Here is a 22,128-nt window from a genome sequence, read left to right as displayed (position 1 = left end):
ACCTCCCAACGTAAAGTTCAGAAAATAGTTCTCCACCCCCTCACCTTCCAGCGTAAATTTCACAAAATAGTTCTCCAGCGCATCGTGTCTCAACATCAAGTTCAAAAAATAGTTCTCCTATCCTAAGGATATAAGGATTTTCCCCAAATGTTTACATGTAAAACTTTGATCCCTATTGTGGCCCCATTCTACCTCCAGGGTCCATGAATTTTATAAAACTGAATCTTCACTATGTCAGGAAGCTTTCGAGTAAATGTAAACTTCTTTGGCCCAGTGGTTATTGAGAAGAAGATTTTTAAAGATTTTCCCTTTATATTTGTATATAAAACTTTGATCCCTTATTTTGACTCCACCCTTCTCCTGGGGGCATATTTCAAAAAACTTGAATTTGCACTATGTCAAGAGGCTTTCTGGTAAATGCAACCTTTTTTGGCTCAGTGATTTTCAAAAGACGATTTTTAAAAGATTTTCCCTATACATGTATATTGATATGTAAAACTTTGATCCCCTATTATGGCCCTATCCTACGCTCGGGCGCCATAATTTTAACAAACTTGGATCTGCACTATGTCAGGAAGCTTTCATGTAAATTTGTATTTTCCTGGCACAGTCGTTCTTGAGAAGATTTTAAAGATTTTACCTATACATTTGGTTGTAAAAGTTTGATCCCACATTGTGGCCCTAATGAACCCCGGGGGTCATGGTTTTAAGAAACTTAAATTTGTACTATGTCAGGAATCTTTCATGTAAATTTCAGCTTTTCTGGCCCAGTGGTTCCTAACAAGATCATTTTAAACAACCCCACCCTATTTTTGCATTTTTGTGATTATCATCCATTTGAAGGGAGTATGGCCCTTAATTCATTTGAACAAACTTGAATCCCCTTTACCCAAGGATACTTTGTGCCATGATTGGCTTATATTTTACCAATTGTTTCTGGATAGGTTTTTAAAAAGTTGTCAATGTATTTTCACTATTTCGCAGTTAACCCCCATTGGAAAGGGGCATGTCCCTTCATTTGAACAAACTTGAATCCCTTTGTGTCAGGTTTGGTTGAAATTGACCCAGTGGTTCTTGAGAAGAAGATTTTTTTTATAGATGTTAATATAGTTTCACTATTTGGCTATTATCTCCCCTTGGAGAAGGGTGTGGCCCTTCATTTGAAGAAAACTTGAATTCCCTTTACCCAAGGATGCTTTGTGCCAAGCTTTGTTGAAATTGGCCCACTGGTTCTGGAGAAGAAGATGAACATGTGAAAAGTTTATGATGACCACTACGACAATGATGACGGAAAATGGATAAATTTCGGTAAGAAAAAATGGCCCCAATATATATCATTTCAGCCCAATAAATTTCAGAATGTCCCCACCGTTTTACAATAAATGGGGTCATTGGCCTGTTGTGTTTGTCCTTCCCAGGCACTGATAACCCTATAAATCCTATCCTCTGGAGTCAGACTTCAAAACAATTTACAATATGTCAGGAAGGTTTCACATGACTTATAAAGGTTTCGTCATTTCTAGCTCATTAGTTATATGGAGACGATTCTTAAATGACCCAATGCTATCTTTTTTCATTTGTTGATTATCTAACATTTGAAGGTAACGAATTTAATCCTTTAACGGTACTAAGTTTGGTTGAAATTGGGCTATGTGATTGTAGAGAAGTTGAAAATAAGTTTACAGACAGTTTGACAGACAGATGTACAACAGACAATTGGTGATCAGAAAAGCCCACTTGAGTTTATAGCTCAAACAAGCTAATAAAAGATAGAAATTTTACCAGCTCCATACAAAAGTTTGTCTCCAGAAATGGATCAGATGCTATGAGAACCTCTGTCTGCTTTTAAGAGATATCGGTAGGAACTGTTCCTACTGCAGGGTGTCACCATCTCATGAGGCCCAGGGAGCTGAAAAACCAAAGTGACAATGAGTGCTGGAATGACCAGAAATCAGACAAGTAAATGAAATTTTCAACAAATTAAAATCTTCATGAATTTTGTGAAAAGAAGCCTGCTTGTTATCTTCTAAACAGGAGACTCACTGGCTTTATCGGTCACCTGAGCATTGGTTATATGTAACAATAAGGATACAAAGGCAATGATAAGTTTCCTATATTGACCCTGTTTTGGAGCCTGACCGTGGCAATGTTTCATACAAAGAAGTAGAGATAAAACTAATCCAGAGTGAATTAAGGTAGAACTGCACTCTTTCTGACTTTCAATTTGGTCAAAGCTTACCTCATTTAAATAAGCAGAGGCCAAAATATTAGGTTTACATAACATTTTTGAGGCAAAAATTGTAACCCATGGGCCAGTGAAGATTTATGAACAATTAGGCTACCCTGCTTTGATTTGTTTTCATTGTTTGGGAATTGCAAAGTACAAAATGGGAAAATACCTGCTTTTTTAGCATGGGAATGAAACCTTATTTCAGCGCCCTAAAAACCCTAAAATTCCTGAAATTAGAGGGCATTTCATACATCATAACAAAGTATTCAGATGGTGGACAATGCATCCCATCTTAAGACAGACATACATACATTGCTGTACCATAATACGTCCCACCTACAAACGGGTTTACAGACATTGATGTATCATGGTATGCCCTGTCTACAGACAGACGTTCAGACATTGATATACCATAATACGTCTTATCTACAGACAGACTTACAAACATTGATATACCATAATCCATCCTATCTACAGGCAAACATTGCTGTATGATAATACGTCCCATCTACAGACGGACATACAGACATTGCTGTACCATAATACGTCCCATCTACAGACGGACATACAGACATTGCTGTAGCATAATACACCCCATCTACAGACGGACATACAGACATTGCTGTACCATAATACTCCACATCTACAGACGGACATACAGACATTGCTGTACCATAATACACCCAATTTACAGACAGATAGTGTTAAATCTAAAGCAAACTAGCATGGTGCTGCACCATGCCCCTTTTGGCTGGCGCCATGCCCTTTTTAATTGCACCATACTCTTTTTTCTCTATAAAATTTTTCAAAATAAACAATTGTTCTTTATTTCACAAGGTTGATTGAAAAGTTTAAAATCAAGGCAGCATGTACTAAGTCTTAAAGAGGCTTAATGATTACTCTATTAATATCATAGTATGATACAAAGAAAATGCCCGAAATTGTCTTGCCGTGACGAAAAATGCCCTTTTGAACATATGATATGTGTGCCCTCTCTAGATCCTAGATTTAACACTAGACACACATACAGATATTGCTGTACCTTAATACTCCACATCTACAGACGGACACACAGACATTGCTGTACCATACTATTCCACATCTACAGTCTACGGACATATAGACATTGCTATACCATAATACTCCACATCTACAGACGGACATACAGACATTACTGTACCATAATACTCCACATCTACAGTCTACAGACATGCAGACATTTCTGTATCATAATACACCCCATCTACAGACGGACATACAGCCATTGCTGTACAATAATACACCCAATTTACAGACTGACATACAGACATTGCTGTACCATAATGTATCCCATCTACAGACAGACATACAGACATTGCTGTACCATAATACTTCACATTACATCTACAGACAGACATACAGACATTGCTTTACCTTAAGTTAATACGTCCCATCTAAAGACAGGTATATAACATGTTGAATATTGGTAATGCACGACAGACGAAACACAGTGATGGATGCAGACCAACAGCAATAATCACTCAGGTAACCTGGGGAGTCAGGTACATGTAATCTACTGTTAATTCTGTAGGTAACTGTATGTAAACTGGTACAATACAGGCAGCCATGACTCATGTCTTTGACTACAAACCAAATTGACAACATTCAATCAACATTAATATGTAAAATAACATCATTAGCAAGTGCTGTATTATAATTTACATAGTCTAAGGGAGATAACTGTAAAATATGTGTTCATGCTCATTACATGAACTAAACTTTTTGCAATAAAAATGAATACTTCTCTGACTCTTCTCTGGGCAAATAAGGACACCCACTGATTGCTACACCCAGCAATTTTCAATAAAGTGTTCAGTCTCCAAGAGCAGGCAATGGTGGGGTGGTCAGTTAAATAAAATTCTTCTGCCCATTCATACAAGTCCCTAAAAATTTTCAATGATCAGTTATTGCCAAAATTGAGAATGTAAATGAGGCTGAGCTGATCGAGTCATATGTTGCCATCTGGTGAATGTCAAGACACTCGGGAGAAATGAGTACCTACATGAAATCCCTGTGTAGAGTGAGAAAACGAAGATGGCGTCGACTATTGCGTTAGTTTTATGTGACAAACAAAACCTAGCTCAGACTCATTTTTAAATATTATCTTTAAATTATGTAACAAAAAGACTTGATTTATTTCTACAAGAGATTATAAAAACAGTGTATATATTTTTTTCTTTTCTTAATTATTTGCTAGCAGTTAACATGGTTATTGGGTACAATATATATACTATGTGTAACAGTGTTAGTAAGTTTAACAATGAATGTTTGAAATCTAAGAACTGTTTTTAATAAAAGTGTTTTATTATATTCATGAATCATAAAACTTAAACCAGCCATTTTCATATCCATTGGGCCCAAGGGGCGGTGAAAGTTCACAAATGATTATTTAAAAATACAAGTTGATAGCCGGTCAAGTAACTAATTTAAAATAATGTAGCTCTGTACCTTGTAATGCTTCTTGAGAAACTTCTCTGATGGGACGAACAATCCTGGTCACTCTTCTGATAATGGACTAGGCAAATCCATTTCATGTCTGTGTGTAGGGTAGTGCTACGATCCCCACCATTAACTTAGTGGACAACATCCTAGATAAAATAAACAATACGAATTATAAAAAACATAAACAAATATCTCAGTACAAAAACAAAACAAGCTAGACATAGACAGGATTACGAGCCCGAGACAAAAAAGTGGACATCCTGAGCAGCGTTCAGATCCAAATCATTAGTTTTACAATTATTCTTTGATATTAATATTTTTTTTAGTTATTACACTAAATGATACATTTCTTATGCTGTGCCCCACAACGAAACCCCACAGGTGGATATAGTGCATCTTCCCCTACCTGGACTCAGGGGTCGCGATGTTAACTATGAATCTACAAGACATGGATATGCTAGTACACATAATTTAAAAAATATATATAATTCATCATGATTTGGTCCTTTAAGAGATTTTCATTAAAAATGTCTACTTTATTCATTCGTAATAATTACAACTTTTTTGTGACTCCATCCTAATCCCAGGGGTCATCTTAACATGAAATAACTGTAATCTGCATTGAATGAGGATGCCCATCTGAGTTGCAGCATTATCTCTTTAAAAAAAAAAAATCTCAGTTCTGTGTATTCCTTCTAGTGACCTCATCTTGAACACAAGAGTCGTGTTGTATACAAACTAAAGTACAAGATGATGCTTGCATATTTATTTGTAAAATGAATTTAAATTTTTGGTTCCTTAAAAGAAAATTTATCTTGGAAAAAAACACTTTTTCCTCATGTGACCTCACCCTGACCTCAGTAGTCATTGTGTGAACAAACTTGAATGTACACTTCATGAGGATGCATGTATATTAATTTAACTTAACCATTATAGTTCTTAAGATATATGACATAGACTTGATGGGCCTTACTGCTCACACGAGTTTTTGTATGTCTGTATTTCTGTAGCTGCTGTCCGATATAATTGTGTCTACAAACTAGAATCTACACTACATGAGGGTGCGGGCATTACAACATAAAGAATTATATATATCATGGTGGAATTTAAATGCATTTTGAAAGAATTTTTTTCAAATACACTTCTATATAAAACTTTAGACTGCTATGCTGTCCCATACTAATGGGTGGGTGGTGGTCACATTGGTGTGCATAAAATAAATTTTCTAAAATCCTTAGTCCTTACTACTAACACAGAGGTTACAATATTAAACAACTTGAACCTTTATATCAAATGTCATATTGTATCCTGTGGTTCTTTGAACCTCTTTTAATACGTCATCCTTGTCCCCAGAGACAGATGTGACCTAAACCAGTGGCGGATCTACAGGGGGTTAACACCCCCCCCTCCCCTCCCCTTAATCTCAGCGAGATTCGTCGAGGCTGGATATTTGGACTGACGCCTCTTCCGAATCTCAGACCAGTGTCACATAAAGTGATTCGGGAAATCTTGCCTGAACTTCGGCCGCTTGTTGCGATTAAAATGGGTTAAATTGAATTTCTTGTCCGCTTCAACTTTTCGCCTTAGACATCCTATTAACTCCCTATCACAATGAAACATGCATTTCTTACCTTTACAAGGTGTAAATCCCACAGTAATTCAAGTTGGCTATTTTCGAAGCCATTGCAAACGGCCACCATTTCATATTTTACCTTCTCAACACTGGAGAGTTCCGATATACTACTTCATGACAATTTGTACTATGATTGAAAATACAGAACTTACTGGTTGACAATTACTTTATACAAAGCATTTAAGCATAAAAATTAAAAGTAATAAAAAGAAAACTGTGTAATATTTAATCAATCTATTTGAAGGCGTCCTAAACTATCGGAACTCTTCAGTGTTGAGAAGGTAAAATATGAAATGGTGGCCGTTTGCAATGGCTTCGAAAATAGCCAACTTGAATTACTGTGGGATTTACACCTTGTAAAGGTAAGAAATGCATGTTTCATTGTGATAGGGAGTTAATAGGATGTCTAAGGCGAAAAGTTGAAGCGGACAAGAAATTCAATTTAACCCATTTTAATCGCAACAAGCGGCCGAAGTTCAGGCAAGATTTCCCGAATCACTTTATGTGACACTGGTCTGAGATTCGGAAGAGGCGTCAGTCCAAATATTCAGCCTCGACGAATCAGAGGCGTCAGTCCAAATATTCAGCCTCGACGAATCTCGCTGAGATTACCCTCCCCTCACATTTGGTTGAATAATTTTTTAAAAAGAAAGAATTTTTTGTCATTTTATGGCCTCGAGTAGAAAAAGTACACATTTAGGTCGCACCCCTTTATAATTGCCTAGATCCACCACCGATGTAAACAAACTCAAAGTTACGTTAGGCCTAATTTCTGTGCAAACGAGGGGGTTAGTTATATTCAGTCTTAGACCGAATGTAAATAATCCCCTCGTTTCCACAGAAATTACGTTAGGCCTAGGTTAGCTGCAATAATGTAGCCCAATCCATTTTTTTTTTATTCTGACGTTTTCGGGATAGGGCTACAATTCCATAGGATCTCCGTAATGGTGCAAAATAATTTTATGAATAACCGATAATAAACTCTGTGTATTGGTCCCAAATGTTGTTTACACCAAAAGGAGTACCAACTTTGTGCTCGGGCATGTCTAATAAAGGTGTTTTTCATTAAATATAATGTACAGCATGCAAAATTCTTCGTCTGCTCCGCCATGCTTGTTATCGCGAAATCTCGTAGGTGGATCTAATGAAAAGCCTAAACATTGACAATCAGCGCGAAAATGTAGTTACTCGAGCCACTTCGACAAAGGAAAGAAAATCATATTGTTGCAGAAAGAATTTACACTCTGTTGTTCGGTTTTTAACTTGATATTAAATTCAAACCTTCTCAATACCGACGAAATAGCTTTCGCCTCCATACTTGTCCATTGATGTAAATACCACCTTATATGGCATATGCAAATGACTTGACAACCGGAAGTTGAAACTTCAGTACATCAAACATGGCGCATAGATATGAATCGAGAAACTGGGATTTATCGAAATTGTTGAAAACGGTAGAATAGAGCCTCACAAATCTAAAGTTGCAGGTTGTAAATTTATATATTGACTAAGAAACATAGAATATCATTTTATTTACGTAAAGAAAGTCAGGAAATGTTTAGAATGAGCGCAAATGTTGCGGGAGTGACTCACTCCCGCATTTGCACCATTACGGAGATCCTAAGGAGTTGTAGCCCTCTCCCTAAAAAAAAAAAAAAAAAAAAAAAAAAATCAGAGAGGGCTACATTATTGCAGCTAGGCCTAGGTTGACAATCCCATAGATATTTCTTTTCTACAACTCACATATATAGATAAAAAACCAAACAAAATATTCAGTGTATTACCTAATAGCACTGTACCCGACAGTCAGTTTTGTTAAGTATACCTCTAAAGATCCCTAAATAAGCTTTTCTTCAGAATTCGGCATCCATTTCCGTTTTCACAGCAAGTGTCTTCTGCTTCTTAAAGAACGACAACTCTTGTAGATTTTAGTGGTATAAATGAACATGGACTGAGTTGTATTTCTTGATAACAAATCAGTGGCGGATCCAGAAAATTTCTTTCAAAAAGAGACCGCAAAAGAGCAAATGCTGATAATTTTTGGTTGATAACGTTCAAATAAAACCCACCCACTAGATCCGCTGCTGTAAATTATGTAGTGCTCAGCTAAAATTATCATTTCAAAATATCCGCGCATAATCTTCCGGCCACTCCACACACTTATTAAATTGTCCGAATACTGTACATTCACGACACATTTTTTACGCTTTGTCTGTAAGGTTGATTTGAACATTTTTTTCTCGCAATATTCAGATACAAAATAAGCCACAGGAAGACAAGCAGTCATTTCAAACCCCTGAAGATACCCCCCCCCCCTTAATTAATTTGTAAATGACAAATGCAGTAATTTTTCTATCGTTCACTGCCCTATTTCGGTGACTGTCCAGAATCGGTGACCTTTTGTTTACGTGTGCACGTTGTCGTTTCCGGGTGTAGATTATGTCATCAATTTCGCCGTAGTGTTTGCAAACATATATAGAGTACGTCTTTTTCCGAAAATGAACTACTAGAAGGAGAGTATGCAAAAAATGAACATGAGCATCCCAAAAATAGCTTCTCATTTACTTATTACTTTTTCAAGCAAACCTTCAAATTGATATAAAGTATACCAAAAGTCTAGAATTCTACACTATGTTATTATATTCATTGACGTTGAAGTCGCATATTCCTCCTGTATATATACGTTTTAACAGTTACAAACTGGTCACCGAAATAGGTGACGTCACCGTTTTAGGACCACAAAGTGACATGTGTTTTGCTACGTAAAATATATTCAATATTAACGTACATGTACCAATGAATTTGGAAATTTTGAGATGAAAATAAAGAACTTTAATTACTTTAAAGGTAGTTGTGCAATTTATTTATTTAATCCAAGTGATTAATGAGAAAATCGCGGTTTATCACTAAGGTCACCGAAACTGGTCAGTCGACGATACATTTTTTACAATGGTCCTGTGGTTTTGAATTGGGAAAAATGGTCAACATTTCAGTGAAATTGGGAAAATCAATTTTATCGCAATGTAAAAGTTATACGGTACCAATTTTGATGCACCAGATGCGCATTTCGACAAATGATGTCTCTTCGGTGATGCTCTTGAAACCCGAAATAAGTTTTAAAATCATATCAAACATTATATTATCTTTATTTTAGACATCTAATTTTCTTTAACCTTCTAAAATTTTCAACTATTTTATCCAAATCATAATTCTACGGAAGCCGATAGGTGCCAGGGTATAGAATTAATATTTATTTAACTGGCGACCGCCACTTAATTTATGTGGCGGCCGCCACTTACTTTAACTGGCGGCCGCCACTTATTATCTGGCGGCCGCCAGTTACGGGACTTTCGAGATACGGATCCACTCTGACTTTTATCGCGCGTTGAACGTAATTGTAGGGCATGTCACTTCCGGATTACAATAACAACTAAGTAAACAAACATGGAATATTTCAATTGCTATCAATTTCCTGCATTTAAATGCTATCTTTGATAGAAAGGAATCACTACAACCATTTTATAGGAAAATACCATTGATTAAATTAAGCGAGTCGGTGCGGGTAATAAATCTAGGGAATATCTTGAGGATATCGGTAAAACTTCACGCCTTGCATCCAATGGTACACGTCTAAATGCGCCTTTTCCCTTCCATCTAATTTACACCCAGGTACTAAGCACCAATAATGACTTGGATCGTCATCGTGGGACTGCGCATAGCTCTTTACGGACCGTCTGTTAGCGAAACACCATATGTATCGATGTCAACTTTGTCCTACAATTGGTTATTATCACGTGACCGTGGTGTATAAACGTCAAATATAATCGGTCGTTCCGGCATATCCCGAAAAACAATATAATTCGTATCGCTGAGTGATTATTTTGGAAAGATTTAGAATAGTACGCAAACACGCAGCATCGTTTTTCAAAGTGTATAGGGACAGTCGGATGAGAAATTGTCTTCTACAATTGTTGACAAGCAGAAAAGGAACCTAAAATGTCTCTTTTGTCCAAACTTTGTACTCCTAAATTGGAGGGAGGGGACTCCGTTCATCCTTCAATTGATCAGTTCATTCATTATTACATTTTTACCATTCATTACTACCACCCAAAGAGTGGGATGGGGGCCAATCCGCCAATTAATCTTATTTCACATGTGAAAATAATTTAGTTTGCATGTGAAAATAATAGAAATTGAACGTTGTAAAAAAAAAAAATGGAGCGTCAGCCCCGTGGTTCTACATATTTAACACTACAATCGAAAAACAATAATTTAATGCTCTTAATTATATATATATATATATATATATATATATATATATATATATATATATATATATTGTAAATTTATTGTTGTTTTGTTAAAATATGCATGTTTGCAGATTTTTTTTAAACAAAAGTGTTCTTATAAATTTGGGGGGTAGGGTTGTAAAAATCGTAAAAAAAAAACTAATTATCTCTGGTAAATTTTTTTTTATTTTATTTCATTTGCTTTATCATACATTGTTGCAAGTATTTATAACCAAATAACCCAAGCCAATCCATTTGTCATTTTTCTATGAGTTAATTTATAAACATCACATGATTTTTATGAGCCGAAAAATAAAGCAGACCTGTGATTTTCTTGACTCATTTTGCATTAAAAGCAACATGATTTTTTATTCACTATTTATTACAATAAAATTGGTTCTATTGATACTTGTTTTTATTGTGAGAACACTGAATTGAATGTCAGTATAATAGTAAATGATAATTTTTGCAAGCATACGATATGACATTCTTATACTTCTTAATATTTTGGTCAAATAGAAACAATTTCTGGATAAATATGTGTATTTATGATGTATGAATTGTATTTAATTTGTTTTGATTAGAAATTATCATTTTTAAAAATGTCCTTATTAAAAGGCATTACGGGTTGAAAACCTTAAGCTAAATGTCTACATCAGGCAGGTGTCTCCCGGTGCACTAGTGTAGTACTCTTTATATTGAAAATAATGATAATATCAATGAAAAATAAAAGAAATCGGCTAGTAAAGTGGATGGACAGTTATTCAAAATGTACCCCCCCCCCCTCGTGCCTTTTCTAAATGCAGGCCCCGGCCGTCCGATAGAACTTAACTATTTAAGTACACGGAGCAATTTTTATTATTTCTCGGCATAAGATAAATATGATTTTTTCACATCTATAAAGGTTCACAACCATAACCATTAACTCAGCTGTAATGTCTAATCATATTATCACTATTATAAACAGTAATTTATATCAACATCCATGGCGCAAATGAGAAGTCCGATAAAACTTGAAGACTCAGAAATGTACTAATTTTCAGCACAATTGACCCTCGAATAATTACCATTGTGATAATAACTTAGTTTAGTGCAATACATCAAGGAGGGTGGGTATGGTCCCCCCCCATTGTACTTTGTACACACACACACACACAGAGAGAGAGAGAGAGAGAGAGAGAGAGAGAGAGAGAGAGAGAGAGAGAGAGAGAAGGGGGTGCTGTAATTTATGAAATAAATGTCTAATGAGTTTGAATTAAAAAAAGTAGTTCAAAATTACTCGGCAATCTGCACTAATTCTACCCGCTAGATAGAGTCTCGCTCATTTGCTTTCATCTGTTTACCTTCACTACTTACCCACCCACACAACAATGTTTACAAATTTACAAACAAAAAGTCTATCACAAAGCATGTTCATTTACGAATGAATGAGAGAAATATATTCTACTTCAATTTATACGATAAGTCACTTGTGAGGTTTCAATTTAATATTACCAGAAGATTCCAGCGAACTTTCGTTTGCCATTTTCGGGCCATTTTCCGAAGGAACTATGTTAAATAAATCATTTAAAGGAGTATTTTTCTCTCCCTGTGTGTATGATTCTATGTATGAGTGTTGGATCACCCTGGACCCCACCCCCTTCAAAAATTGTTGCATCCTCCCCATGACCTGGAAAATATTGAAATAACATTGGAAATGTTCTAAATAGATCTCCTTATTTTGTTGTTATTGGTTGAATGTCAAAGGTGGATCCAGGCTTTTTTATTTGGATGAAAGGGAAGACGTTCATATACCACTCACTTTGATACCCCCATAATAAATTGTCCATAGGGCCATTTAAAAAATATGTTTGTTTGCCCTACAATTACATGTAGATCTACTTATTTCTAATCATTCCGAAATTTTCTTGTCTAATTCATAACTATTTCAACTTCATATGAAAAAAATCTACGTACTCGACCTTTTTATCCCGAGTCGGGAGAGGGCAAGCAAACCATTTTTTAAAAGATGGTTTAGGCTGAACTAATATATTTGGGGAGGGGGGGGGGGGAGGGGGAGGGGGGGTACATCTTACTGTTTACCAACAAAGCAAATTTCATCTCAGTCAGGGACCTAGCTTTTGTCATTCAGCATTCCAGGGACCTAGATACTGTCTCAGTCTATATACTATAAATATAGGTCCCTTTCTTCATACATGTATAATTTAAAAGGTGAAGATAACAAACAGAGATCCACCTCTTAGCTGTTGTTGCATGTACCATGCAAAACTTATCTAGGCCAGGCCTAATTTGCAATTTATGACACTTTTTTTTTTTACAAGAAGGAGGGGGGGGGTTCCCAAGTCAATTTGGCTAAGTCAATACGACACATAAATTTAATTGTGAAAGTTTAAATCCCTTCCCATCCATCTGCCGAATACTTTGCTGAGTATATTATAAAAAGATTACTGTCATTTGCAATTTTATGAGTAAAATTCGCGTCATCAATAACTGTGCACAAAGATATCAAAGGCGCGTCAACAACATGGCGGAAAATAGTCGCAAGATATCTGCAAGGTAATTATTGATTGATTGTATATTGTTTAACGTCCCTCTCAAGAATATTTCACTCAAGAATATTTCACTCATATGGAGACGTCATCATTGCCGGTGAAGGGCTACGAAATTTAGGCCTATGCTCTGCGATAACGGCCATTGAGCAGGGAGGGATCTGTATCGTGACACACCTGCTGTGACACGGGACCTCGGTTTTTGCGGTCTCGTCCGAAGGACCACCCCATTTAGTCGCTTCTTACGACAAGCAAGTGGTACTGAGGACCTATTCTAACCTTGATCTCCACGGAACTACTAATTATTGACAATTTTGGCTTTAAAAAAAAGCTTATTCAGTCACCTGGTGGGGTTTTCTGTTGTGATTAGGTTTTAAAATATTAGCAAACTGTTTTTATTAAAGTAAATCTGTTTTTAGCCTTTATTTGTATAGCAGCTAGATTTGGCCACTGTAAATTACAACTTGTTACATTTATCTAAGTAAGTAAATTTAGTATGTCTGACTGGATTAGCTTAGATAATAGTGGATGTTTTCCCGCAAGGGAGAGGAAGGTTTAGGGGTTCAAATGATCCCATGTATGCAGGTTACTGCATTTTGTTTGTCAATTATAACACAACGTTTAATTATCCAAGGTCTTGTAGCATCATTTCATTAAAAATGGGTGTGTTCGCCCCGATCACCTGTTTGCACCGAGTCAGTGAGTGACTTTGCCTTGAGTGGTTTGCCCCCTCCCCCCTTCCCCACCCACCCATTATACCTGTGTGACAGTATAAATTTAGCAATTATAGGTGTCATATTTTCAAAAGTTGATTTTAGTTTGTTTTGACAAATCGTGTCTTTGCTTTTTGCACTGGGAAGCTTTTTTGATGGATCTAAAACAGGGATACATTGCACTTATTTGAACAATAAAGTATTTATCAATAATTGTATAGGTCAAAATAAGATGGAGATTGAGGAAATGAAATTTATGTGACTTTAACCGACTTATTGCTTGACTTATTCATTTTACTTGTATAAACATAGATGAAGTATTCTGAAAAGAAAAGGTTGTATCATCTGTTCCTTAAATCGTAAATTATTTGGTATTGATCAGCAACTTATTGAATTTAATTAAAAGTGCTCATTAATCATCTTAATCTTTAACACCCACTGATCAAAGGAACCGCTAGAGGCAAATCCACTCAGTGAACAGGAGGTATCAGGACAACTCGCCCCAAGACAACTCGCTCTCAAGACAACTCGCCCCCTCTTCGGGACGACTTGCCCCCTCTCTTGAGATAACTCGCCCCTTCATATCATACATGTTTACAATGATTATTTTTGGTCTAAATCCAAGAAGTGTATTAGCAAGAGTTAATACATTTCTATTGATATAGCATAATATACATCACAGTCAAAAAGACATGTTCACATAAACAATGAACTTTGTGCCATATTATGCTGCTTGCAAGACGAAAGATTTTAGTAAAAATCCAGTGTATGGGTTAAGTAAATTCGTCATCACTTGTACGTACATGTAAAGTATATAATTTCAGCGGAAACAAGTTAGCGTTTGGTATAAGGAGAGTATTGGCTTGGTCTACAGCTGATGTAGTATAATTATCGAAAATTCGCGTCTGCTGTTAAATCTAATTGTTTGATCGATTTCCCCCAAGCTGTTATACAGTTATTTCAAACATTAAGGTACTCGTATTTTTCACTTTGAAATCGTCACTTAAAAAGAAGCCGTAAAGCAAAGCCGTTATGAAATTTCTAAAATGGGAATTGTATGATTTTTCAACAGGAATTATTTGTGAAATGCATTACATGTATAAGAATATTCATGCTTCACATTCACACTTTATATGTAGTGTACATACTGTATTGATAAAACGCACACATCTTCCAAAAAAAAGAAAGAAAAAAACCAAATCCCCAAATTTTATCAGTAATGGAGACAATTCATCAATTAACTGAATATCAGTAAATATAATTTTCCTAGCAGATTGAATAATGAAAAATGTTTGAAATGTATAATTAATTAAATATGTGTATAATTCTATTAGAATTTATCATGCGTTTTATTTTAAAGTATGAATTAAGACGTATCTATGTAGGGTTTAAAAGTGTAAAATTTTGTACAATTACACACACAAAATGAAAATAAAATGTGATAATATATTTATATCATATTGGGGGCGAGTTGTCTCAAGAGAGCGGGCGAGTTGTCCAGCATTCGAACAGGGAAGTGGGGGGCCGAAACCACTCAGCCGAACTAGTAATCGGTGAGAAAACTGCTGCGGTGGCCGAGAGGTTAGAGCGTTCGCCCCCCATGCGGAAGGCCGGGGTTCGAATCCCGGCCGCAACAGACCTAAGTCGTTAAAACAGGTAGTGACAGTTCCATCGCCAAATGCTCGGCATCAAGTGTGAATGTCACTAGTCCTCGGAGATGACCTCAAAAACGGATGCCCAGTGTCACAGTAGGTGTGGCACGCTAAAGAATCCTCACTGCTCAATGGCTGTAAGCGCTGAGCATAGGCCAAAATTTGAAGCCCTTCATCCGTCTTGGTGACATCTCCATATGAGTGAAAAATTCTCGAGCGAGACGTTAAGCAATTCAGATACAATACAATGCATAAATCATCTTGCATCTGTCCTCATTTGTGATTAGATTGAGTAATAACTCAAAATACTCTAAATACATACATAAGTGCCAGCAAGTTAACTCTATCATCAGAATTATTTTGACTGATGAGTCTTGTTCATAAAGATGGATTTTGTAGTAGACTTGAGTGTCTCTTGAGATATAAGACATATCATTTATTGACAGTATGTGGTAGGGCTCTGTCACAGTAAAAATAGTATGGGTCAAGTGGGGTAAACAATTTTAAGTCCTGGTTTTTAATCTTTTAAAAATATTTAAAAAATCATGAATTAAACTTTATTTGGTATTTAAAAAATCACTTTTAAAATGAACACACTGACTATGATATTGAGTTTACATTCAATTTGGTGTTAAATCTCAAAGATCCTCTGTTATCGCAATTCACCTTCGAATTAGTATGCTTTGGCCGATAGAGTATTGCGTTGTGTGAGGACACAATTGAATCTGTGTGTAATACAATTGCGAAATGCAACAGAAACTCTCATTGGTCCATATGTATAAGTCCGCCCAAATTCCCTTATACAGGAGTAATCAGCATTTGAAAACATGATGGCCAGATGCTAGATGAAAAAAAAAACTTCAAATGAAGAAAGAGAAAAAGTTGTATTCTTGTGTTGTTGTCTCATAAATTTAATATAAAAAAAATTCCTAACATATTTTCCTACTATACTTGTGTCCAAACATACCTTCAAAAATTTATTAAAGCCCCATACGACCCAAAAACTCGATCACAGCTTTTGATGATTTCGTTCGTAGACATAGCCATGTTAGGTAGCCAGTCAATTCGAATCCCGGTTCATTTCCATATTGGTACAATAGCGTCTAGATGTGTACTAATACCCCACAAATATTTTAGCTAAATTGTTTAAATAATATACCACCCCAGTCCTATTAAATGATAATTATTCAAATAGCTAAACTCACGGCAGTGCGGCTTTCATTAGTCATGAGCGGTCGCGCCGGCCGGTCTCCATCTAATGTCCTTATGTAGCATTTTCGTTCATCTAGAGCTTATTTTACTTTTACAAAAACTGGTACAAAAATGTTTTAATTTCTATTAATTATTTGTGTTGATAATAAATGAAGAGCGATTACATAACGTACAACCGATTTTATGAATATATACCAATAGCAAGAGTTCGAATTGACCGACTACCTAACATGGCTACGTCAACAAACGAAATCATTTGAAGCTGTGAGTTTTCGGGTGGTGTGTGGCTTTAATGAATATTTGAAGGTATGTTTGGACGCAAGTATATAGTAGGAAAATATGTTAAGATTTTTTTATATTGAGTTTATGAGACAGCAACACAAGAATACACCGATTTCAGGCCTCAACCGTCTGCAGCTTTTTGTGACCCATAAATCGAAGGTTTTTATAAGAGGTGGATCTTTTCAGAGAGCTATGTACAGTTCTCCAGCTACACTGAATCCGCTCGAGAAATCGGCCAATGAAAACTCTTGTTGTATTACATCAAACATGTCATTCAAATTGTTCAATCGTCTCATTCAATTGTGTCATCACACAACGCAATACTATATCGGGTAAAGCGTTCTAATTCAAAGGTGAATTGCGATAATGATTAACCCCTTTAGTGATCAGCCTTTCTGCATGTCCATCCATCTGTCTAGCTGTCCGATTCATTCTGATTTCAATACATGATTTACAAAATGGTCCTCTTCAAATACAGTTCTTTAAAACTACCTTTCTTCATAATGACATAGGCTTAATACACTAGGGCTCTGGTCTAGAAATAAGATTTCTAGTTATAGCACTCTATGCTGAAAAAGTGTTTTACCTTGGATGAAGTGATTCCAGTTGAATGTTTTAGTTGTAACAGACATATTACACTCTACAGTACAGTGATGGCTTTGTCTTTAACTATGTCATTAATTTAAGAAGATCAGGTGTAATCACACTTGGATTTCCTTGCCATCTTTTGATTTAAGACTGAATAAATCCATGAAAATCATTTTTTTTTAAAAAGCGGAATTGAAAAGTTCTTGAATCAAAGTTTTTAGTCATATTTAAGAACCTGACAGCCCTTAAATGTGCAAGATAAAGAATATTTGAGCTAGAATTTTGACTATGTTTTTGCTAAAGTTGGGCTTGCCAATTTTTATTTAAGTATCATATGTTTCAACCATGCTGCTCTTATCCTTGTTTTCTATTAATGTACTGTATATATTTAAAAAAAATGATTTACAGAAGATTAAGAAGTACATTCACTGTATATGCAAATTGTTATACTTAGTAAATATATTAGAGAAATGAATGGTCGGCACACTCAGGCTCAACATTAACCTTTTTTCCTACTTGTCCATTCGGACAAGGGACAAAGATATTTACTTGTCCGAATTTCAACTTCACTTGTCCGAAAAACAATTTCAAAAATGATCTAATATTGTCAACTTGAAAACTGTATTTAATTTACTTAAGATATTAGTCCATTGTTATACCTGCTTGATTGGTTTTTGATCTTATTCTCTTGATAAAAACAAAAAACACATGAAACAAAACTTTATCTAGACTTCCTATCTTGAATCAATGACTTCGTAAGATCCATGGATGATTGAAAATAGTACGCAAAAAGTGAACACCGATCCCGATCGAGTGTGACTCAGCTAGCTGGGAAAAGAGTACCAATTCATTTCCCATAGACCTCAATGTTAACCTTTGGCCCTCTCACTAATTAACTATATCGATTTTAAACAAATGACCGCAAACATTTCAAAGTTCATTCCAAGTGTTGATAAAAAATGACAAAAAATATATAGGGTCCCGTGCCTTTTATAGGCCATATTTGTACTTTTTTATAACACATAGCAATCTGCAGTAAATTACACACTTCATTTTAAGCACACCCCTACCATGGTAATTTCCTCAGTCATTTCTCGATTTTGTGCGATAATTTTTCATCCTGACAATGAATTTGAACCTCTATAATATTTCTTTCAATTCCAAATAATTTCACTCTTGATATTAGCCAATCACGCAACACCTAGACATTTATACCTCCGCTCAATCTTGGGTAAACTCTTTCCGGGTTACGCATACGGGGGTTTGGTACTCTCATTCCAGCTTACATAGCGATTGATATCGGGATTGAAGTTCATTTTTCATGCATTACTTCCGACTCTGAACTACCGATAAACTTTTCACCAAATTGTTTGGAGACTTCTTTGCATAAAAAAGCACTTGTCCAATCGGACAAGTGCCCATCAATACTCACTTGTCCGAAATGTATTTCCACTGGTACCGGACAAGCGGACAAACGTTAATGTTGACCCCTGCAGCAAACATTCTGACCTTACAGTATAATTTAAACTGCCATGGAAGAAAATTTGATAAACTGTACAAAGGGAATTTTTTTTATGAAAATGACATACACACAAACATATATATTTATTGGCATTGTGATGTTTTATTTAGAAAAGAAGGATGTCACCAGATTCTGAGGCTAAAGTTTTTTGCGAAGCAGGCATAGACAAGGACATTTTGATATCGAGTATATAATTATCAGACTAACCTATACGTACTATTTTCTTTCCTGTTGTAACTCAAACATGAGATGTTTCTTATTATACCCCCCGCAAACGAAGTTTGTGGGGGGGGGGGGTATACTGGAATCACTTTGTCCGTCTGTCCGTCCGTTTGTCAGTAGACGCAATTTGTCCTTAGTTTAATTCTAATACCGCTGGACATATTTCATTCAAACTTTATGCACATCTTCTATACAGTCTATACGAAAGTTTTTTGGACCACACAGGACATTCGGTCCTGTGTAATCAATGAACACACCGGACCGAACCAAATTTTGTCAGACCGAAAAACCTAATATAAAAAAGAGAAACACGTGAAAATGCAAAAGCAAGGAAATCGTATTTATTATACTAGTAATACTATACCAGGGATCCCTCCCGCATAATACTTTAGACGGTCCATGCGGTTTAATCACATTCATTTACGTATTTGGATTTGTGTGCTATTTTTTACTTATAACAAACATTTAATTGACTCCGCGTCAAAATAATAAAGCTTAAAACCGAATACTGAGACATCGGACATTCCGGTCCGGTGTAAAAAATGACACATCGGACCTGAGGCACTGCACATCGGTCAGGTCCGATGGTCCGATGTCTTTCGCATAGACTGTCTATATATTATGTAGTTGTGCATCTCCTATTTTCATTGAAATATTTTAAAAGTTATAGAAGTTACGCACATTTTCTTTTCATTTTGGGGGTTGCGCACTTTGTCCAGAGTTTGATTCTAATACCGTTGAACAGATTTGATTAAAACTTTATTCTCATCTTATATATATAATGTAGTTGTGCATCTTCTATTTTCATTGAAATATTTTAACAGTTATGGAAGTTACGGACATTTTCGGGTTTGGCATCCACATACTGTATCTGCAATCTTGTGACTTCTCGGTAAAACATAAAGTGGCTCATGTGTGTTGAATACTTATTTGTCAGATAGTATTTATAATCTCAAGTATCCCTGGCAATGGGATTCATAGTAAACTGCCTTTATTGCAGCTACTTAGAGTTGTTATACCAGTGGAAAAGATTACAATAATACCTTGAGTCAAAACATAAGAAACTCAACGAGTGTTGCGTGTTTTAAGAGAAATTATCTTAGAGATTATCACCATACTTTTTAAGCTTCATTTTGTATTCTATTTATCTTACATTCATAATTATTTCTTAAGTTTATATGTATTCTACTTCTTTTAATCTGTGTTTATTTTACTAATATCTATCTGTATGTATGTTATATGCAGGACCATATTGAAAACTAGCGTTATCGCTAAATATGTAATCCTGGTTAAATAAAGGTCTTATTATTATTATTATTATTATTATCTTACACCTCGGCCAATATGCATTTTATAAGAACCCCATATATTTCCGTATTATCCCTCCAAGTGTCTACATAACTTACAATATTTTCCTGTTTAACATTTTTAGCTCACCTGAGCTGAAAGCTCAAGTGAGCTTTTCTGGTTGTCTGTCGACTGTAAACTTTTACATTTCCGACTTCTTCTCCAGAACCAATGGGCCAATTTCAACCAAACTTGGCAACAAGAATCCTTGGGTAAAGGGCTTTTAAGTTTGTTAAAATGAAGGCTCGTGCCCCCTTCAAAGGGGAGATAGTCACAAAAATGCAAAATTAGGGTGGGGTCATTTAAAAATCCTCTTCTCAAGAGCCACTGGGCCCGAAGAGCTGAAATTTGCATGGAAGCTTCCTGACATAGTGGAAATTCAGGTTTATGAAAATCATAACCCCTGGGGGTAGGATGGGGCCACAATATGGGGTCAAAGTTTTACATACATATATATAGGGAAAATCTTTGAAATTCTTCTCAAGAACCACTGGGCCAGAAAAACTGATTTACATGAAAGCTTCCTTAATTACATAATTATGTTCCCCAAACAAAGTTTGGGAACATATTGGTTTTACTCTGTTTCTTATTAGGGTCTTCCGAGCTTCCTTCGGAAGACCCTTCTGTTATTCTACTGTTTCTTATTATTATTTTATTTTTTTTCCCCGCTTTTTTTGTACAGGCGATTTCTCGGAAACCTTTTATCTGATTATTATGAAACTTTCAGTGTAGATACATTGCATTAAGACCTAAAAACATTTTTTTCAAATTTTTGATATGTACCTCCGTTTACGAGTTATTGCCCTTTAATTGAATTTCGGGGGGGTGGGGTCTTTTGTCCAGCAGAAATCTCAGGAACTACAAATGATATCAGCAAGAAAATTGGAAAAATGTAGATAAGGTATTGTAGTTGTGCAGGAAGTTAAAATTATTGGCTAAACTTTTTAACTTCAGAAGCTATGTGATGGCAAATTTTGAGAATTTTTTTCCCATAGAATTTTGTTGCTTTTTGTGTAATATCTTTTAAGCTGGTATTAATTTGGTAAGACATATAGAACAAAAGTTGTGTGTAATTACAAGAGTTTTCGAATGAAATCAAGAAAAAGGGGCTGGCCCCTATATTTAGGGGTCAGCAGCTCATAAACGTGTTTTTTTAATACTTAAAAATGTTGACATATATTGAAAAAGTTTGAATGAAATAATCTTTAGGATATCAAATCTTGTCATTTGGTATGATAAGAAACAAGCTTTGTGCTATATTTATTTCTATTTCATAAAAGAAATGTGTGAGAATCGGACAGGAACAAGTTGTCTGTCCAGAATCAAAACATGAATGCTTGCGAAGAGAAGTTGATGAAGGCTATGCCTCTCGACTTCTCTAAAGAGAATAGTTATCTCGGACTATGTA

General features: G+C 35.6%; 1 long non-coding RNA gene across 1 annotated transcript; it reads right to left on the bottom strand.

Annotated features, from left to right (window-relative positions):
- Positions 1-1,667: 1,667 nt before the first annotated feature.
- Positions 1,668-9,088, bottom strand: LOC130053094 (uncharacterized). The gene is made up of 4 exons (XR_008801563.1): positions 8,170-9,088; positions 4,718-4,857; positions 3,644-4,152; positions 1,668-1,909 (listed from the first exon to the last, which is right to left on the bottom strand). It is a non-coding gene; the product is annotated as an uncharacterized LOC130053094 (long non-coding RNA).
- Between the last annotated feature and the right edge of the window lie 13,040 nt (positions 9,089-22,128).

Source organism: Ostrea edulis, chromosome 3 (genome assembly GCF_947568905.1).
Source record: "Ostrea edulis chromosome 3, xbOstEdul1.1, whole genome shotgun sequence".
Classification (NCBI taxonomy): domain Eukaryota; kingdom Metazoa; phylum Mollusca; class Bivalvia; order Ostreida; family Ostreidae; genus Ostrea; species Ostrea edulis.
Note: the sequence above shows the minus strand (reverse complement) of the source record. Positions and strands in the feature narration are given on the sequence as shown.